Below are 6,000 nucleotides of genomic sequence, written 5' to 3'. Positions count from 1 at the left end.
GCGGCTCGATAGGCAAATTATTTCCTTGTGGAACAGTGGCAATGCCAGTGGGTGTGGTCTAATATGCGAATGAGTTCCTGCTGGGCTTTTTCTACAGGGAAAAAAAAGCCTTGCCCACTCCGTGTTTTTGTCTGAACACATCCCCCCAGCCACCGGTTGGGAATGGGAGGGCAGGGGGGCCAGATCCAGGTGGAGGAACTCCTGGAGATTTGAGGATGGAGATGGGGAAAGGCAGGGACCTCAGTGGGGAGCAGTGCCCAAGAGCCCGCCCTCCCAAGCATCCCTTTTCTCCAAGGGAAACGGACCTCTGCAGACTGGAGATGAGGTGTAATTTCAGGGGATCCCCAGGCCCGGAATTACAGCTCATCTCCAAACTGCACCTGGAGGATGTTTCAGAAAAAAGGGGAGAGCCCAGTAAACGGGAGAGGCGATAGAAGTTAAACAACTACTGTGGGATAAACAAAGAATATAATAACCAATTTAAAAGACTCTCATATATTTTAATGCTCAACATTTTAAAATTTGCAAACTTCATATCATAATAAATCTTCATTCATATATTTCATGTTATAAATTAGGCATGCTTCCTATTCCAATAGAGGCCCAATGTTAACATTTCCATATTGCAAAAAAAGTCACGTTTCACATTGTAAACTAGGCATGCTTCATGTTGTTAAAGAGGTGCGATATTAACATATCCATATTGCAAAAAAGGTCAACGAGCACCCGGATATAGGCCCATTTCATCAATAGACTTCCTCAGGAGTAATGTCTTTCTATGTTTTTTCAGGAGTAACAGCCATTAGTACTGACCCATATTCATGATTCTTCTTATTACATCTTTACTCTCAATCTGGAATAAACCGAGATAATAACGGAACAAGAGAGCACTCAGCTGAACGGAACCAAATATACAAAAGTAAATATTTCAGTGAAAAACTTACCACTGCAAAGTACTTAAGTGTGTACATTTTTCATATAGGAGCCACAGCCAGTTCAAACTGATGCATTCAACCAGATGCCACGAGCCTTCTGGAGTTTGCTGGCCTAAACGTCTTTTGCCTATCCCACCCGGAGGATGGCATCTGTAGAACTTCTCTTAGGAGTTTTGGAGTGTCATGCCTGTGCTGTGAAGCTTCTGCCACTAGATGGCACCACAGGACCTCACCACCCAGGGGGACTAGAGAAGCAACTTCTGAGATCACTTTTGGGGGAACTTTGTGACCTCTGAACATGACGATTTCACATGCTGTAGGACTCTGAAACAGACCATGGGTCAGTCAAGGGCAGCGAAAAGAGCATTTCCAAATCTTGCCTTAAAAAAGTATTCCACTCGTCATTCTGAAAAGGAAAGTAATTTGTAACACGTTTTCTTATTTCCCCCAAATGTTCAGTTTCTCTGTAGAAAAACTGGGAGAAAAGGCCTAGGGGCCCTTGGGAGTTTTTCTGTTATTTTCGACGTAGCCAACCAGAAAGGTAGGGGATGTTCTGTGGGAAAGGCTGTTGCAAGAACTGAACGTTTTCCCCGCCAACGAACCAGCCTTGATTCACAGTGTTTTGTAACAGCGAAGGAGACCCTTGTCTGTTCCGCTGGAGAATAAAGCACATTCGCTATATGAAAGTATTAAACTGACAGCTAAGTTCTGTCCGCATAGAGATGACTGTGAATAAACACATCCAGGTATTTCTTTAAATGTGATTTCGAGACAAGAAAACATTTTCTTAGGAACGTGTTGTTAGTTGCATCTCGTAAATACGGAGCCATACGCATTACGAAGAGCCACTTGCCTTTAAAAAAAAAATATGAAGTTATCGTTTCCAGGTTTTGCAAGATCAAGAAGCGTGAGTGAACAAAAGGGATGAACAACAGACAATATTTAGAGAGGGAAAGAAATAATGTTTTCTTGTAAAACTATGTGCGGTCCTATGTATAATTGCTAACGAGCTTTTTTTGAATGATAAATAAACCTGACTAAAATCTTAAATTTCATGATGCAGTGTGCACGCCCTTCTTTTCCACATGTGAGTAAACCATTCACTAATGGTGAATATTGAAATGGAAGAAGGAAAAACTGATAAGTGAGAGAACAGAGGTCCATCGTTGGCTCTTAGCCACAAGGGATAGATGGAACACTGTCTGAGGCAGGGATGCTCTGTCTTCTCGGTCCAGAGACCAACAGCTAGGCTCGCTTTTATGAACATACGAAGCTGCCTTCTACTGAATCAGACCCCCCTCGGTCCATCAAAGTCTTATCTACTCACACTGGCAGCGGCTCTCCAGGGTCTCATGCGGAGGTTTTCCACGCCTACTTGCCTGGATCTTTTTTAGTTGGAGATGCTGGGGATTTAACCTGGGACCTTCTGCTTACCAAGCAGATGCTCAGCCACTGAGCCACCATCCCTCCCCTAAAGATATTGGAGTTATATCCTGCCCTATACTCTGAATCTCAAGAGTCTCAGAGCAGCTCACAATCTCCTTTACCTACCTCCCCCACAACAGACACCTTGTGAGGCAGGTGGAGCTGAGAGAGCTCTGTCAGAAACTGCCCTTTCAAGGACAACTACGAAAGCTGGGCTGACCCAAGGCCATTCCAGCGGCTGCAAGCGGAGGAGTGGGGAATCAAACCCGGTTCTCCCAGGTAAGAGTCCGTGCACTTAACCACTACACCAAACTGGCTTTCCCTTGCCAGTGATCTTGATGCCAAGCTCAACAGAAATGCCCCGTCTCCATTTCTGCTGGCACACTGCCCCCCCCACTCCAGACTGGGTTTCCTGCTTGTTTTCAGTCAATTTAAACCTATTTTGCTAGCATTTCTTTTGGCCTTTTAGATTCTGTTTTCTTGTACATGTCATTTCAGCAAGGAGATCAATTGGGAGATTTATTTTTAAGTGTAGGTTTTTTGGGCGGCTTTGGTTTTCATGCTAGAGGATGGATGCTCCCTATATGCAGAGGACACCCTTTGGAAGAAGAGGCATAAATGTCCTGAGAATTCATGCCACATTAAAAGAGGAACTTTCGCCTTTGGGTGAGTTTTGGGTGTAGAAACCAGGCTTTGAAAAGTTTGTTTCCTGACGGATGATGTAAGTGAGGAAGTTGTGAAGACAACAAAACAGAAGTGTTTGGTTTGTCTCTTTTTCAGAGGGTCTGTCTCCCAAACCGGGAGCCCTCTCAGAGCTATCTGACAGGGCTGGCTTTCCTGGGTAAGCTGCCCTGTCAAAAGAACACTGCCATATTTTTGTGCAGCTCCTGTTCTCTTTGATGAGGTTGCGGGGGGGGGGGGGGAGTTCCATGGATATTTTGCCCAAGAGTTCTTCAGCTCTACCAACTGATCCCATACATCTACTTGGAAGGAAACACCCCTGAGTAAAAAAGAACATCAGGATTGTGGCTTCAGCGCCACCAGGAATCTACCATCTGGTACACAGCAGCACCACTTTGGCTCCTAAACCCCCCCAATTTTGTGATTAAAAAAAAAAAGGTAAAGGAAAGGTCCCCTGTGCAAGCACCAGTCATTTCCGACTCTGGGGTGACGTCGCATCACAGCGTTTTCACGGCAGACTTTTTACAAGGTGGTTTGCCATTGCCTTCCCCAGTCATCTACTTTCCCCCCAGCAAGCTGGGTACTCATTTTACCGACCTCAGAAGGATGGAAGGCTGAGTCAACCTTGAGCCGGCTACCTGAGCCCAGCTTCCGCCAGGATCAAACTCAGGTCGTGAGCAGAGAGCTCGGACTGCAGCTTTACCACTCTGTGCCACCGGGCTCTTTCCCAGTTTTGTGATTAGAATGTGTTAATTATTGACCATTTTCATTCCAAATCCCCACTTTTCTCTTTGAGGGAGGTTTATATCTTCTTGTGCCTGTTTGCATGTGTTTTTCTACTGATTATCTTTATCACAAGTTACCGGACTCCTTAACAGGATGTAAAACTTTGTGCAGTCAACACAAACATCTGACCAATGCCCAGATAATAAAATTCCATGCTCCCAGGGACAGAAGTCACCTGCTAAGGCAGTGGTCCTTACAAAGGAGTAAGTCCCATTGAACAAAGTGGAGCTGACTTCCGAGTAAACATCCTTATGTTAGCCAACCAATACTGTTGACTTTCCAGAGGAATTAATTGGATACTGTGTGAAGCAAGCTACAAGACTAGATGGACCACTGGTCTGATCCTGCAGAGCTCTTCTTATGAAATAAATAAAAAATCACTTTAGGGGCACATCAACTTTGTTAGGTACAGAACCTATCCAGGCTGTGCTAGACCAGAGGAGCAAGTAAACTACATTTTAAAAGTGGGTGTCTTCTGTCTTCTTCCCCATGAACTCCAGTAATTATACGTGCTGCTCTACAGCACATACAACAGAATGCCATAAAACGGGTGGCCAACGGTAGCTCTCCAGATGTTTTTTGCCAAAACTCCCATCAGCCCCAGCCATTGGCCATGCTGGCTGGGGCTGATGGGAGTTGTAGGCAAAAAAACATCTGGAGAGCTACCGTTGGCCACCCCTGCCATAAAAGCACAATATAGAAAAGACAGAACAGTTACAGTAAAGGAGCTGGTTTGTTGCTTAATGTTATTTTTTTTTATTTATTAAAACCAGGGCTTTTTTGAGCAGGAATGCAGTTCCGGCTGACTTGGTGTGAGGGGTGTGGCCTAATATGCAAATGATTCCTTGTTGAGCTTTTCCCACAAAAAGCCCCGTGTGAAACAATGGTGATGTCAGGGGGTGTGGCCTAATATGTAAATAGATTCCTGCCGGGCTTTTTCTACCAAAAAAGCCTTGATTAAAACATTTATGTTCCACTTTTCCTTGTGGCTTAAAGTGGCTTACTATACTTTGACAGGAGTAGTCAAACTGAGGCCTGGGAGTCACAGGTGGTTCTTTCACACGAGAAGTCATTTGTCTCTTTAAATCATTCTCCAAGCCAAGCCAGCAGGCAACTTGGAAAATGCATTTAAAGTTGCTTTATTTACACCTCCCCCTCCCTCCTCCCATCTATTTCCTTCCTTCCTGTCTTGCATCTCTCAAACATCTGATGTTTCTTCTAGGTGGCTCATGTTAAGCAAGTTTGGCCACTCGGTTTAAGATATTTTGTTAAATGCAAACATAAGATAGCAAGCCCCGATGCTGTTAGTTCCACTGTTGTCAGTGGAAGCTCTCAATTGCTGCCTAGCCCCTTCCGCCCGACTGGTGGGTGGCCCAGTTGCTGCTCCTTGGCGTGGCATTCTCAACCAGGAGAAGGGTTTCTAGGAATTAGGGGCTTCGCTTCCTTAGAACTGCATGCCTACGTGCCAACCTCTTGTTTTGCCTGAATGGGCTCTGGAAATAATATTTCAGTGACCCAGCTTTCAGCCACAGCGGGCCAGGCGGAAGTATGTTATCTTAAGCAACTTGTGGATCTCTAATTTCCTGTCTAAATTTCCTGTCCAAATCCAACTTCCCCTTAGCACTTGAGGCAGCTCTGCCTTTTGCAAAAGAATGACTCAGGAGGAACAGCGAAACAGAACTTTGTGAGCTCAGAGTGCAGCTGGACGGCCCTGGTGGGCGAGCAAGAACGAGAGCAGTTCAGGGTTGGCCTCCCAACCAAGGCGGGCAGGGGTTTCTTCTGTCCAGGAAACTAACACAGAAACTACTCAAGGGGGTCTGCTTGGAGCTCTGCATTTTCAACCTCAGCAATAAACCCAGGTGGAATTTGATAGCAGACCTCAGCATATGGGGTTCTTGGTCAAAACTTATGGTTGGGGGCTCATTCTCAGAGCCCCCAGCTGAAATCTTGGGGTGACAGCTGGGCCCAGATGCGTGCCCACTTGTGGTTCCTGCCCATCGTCTGTAAGTGAGAGGCCACAAACTGGCAATTACATTTTGCACATTTCCAGGTTTCTGACTTGAAAGCCAGCATTCTTCGACAAAAGACCTTGCAAGGGAGACTCCAACCTGGTTCAGCACTTGAGGGGAAGTGTGGTGCTGTTGCTGGACTTGAGGCCAGAAGCATCACAAAG

Source organism: Heteronotia binoei, unplaced genomic scaffold (genome assembly GCF_032191835.1).
Source record: "Heteronotia binoei isolate CCM8104 ecotype False Entrance Well unplaced genomic scaffold, APGP_CSIRO_Hbin_v1 ptg002170l, whole genome shotgun sequence".
NCBI classification, from domain to species: Eukaryota; Metazoa; Chordata; class Lepidosauria; order Squamata; family Gekkonidae; genus Heteronotia; species Heteronotia binoei.
The sequence above is the reverse complement of the archived record's forward strand: the minus strand, read 5'-3'. Positions refer to the sequence as shown.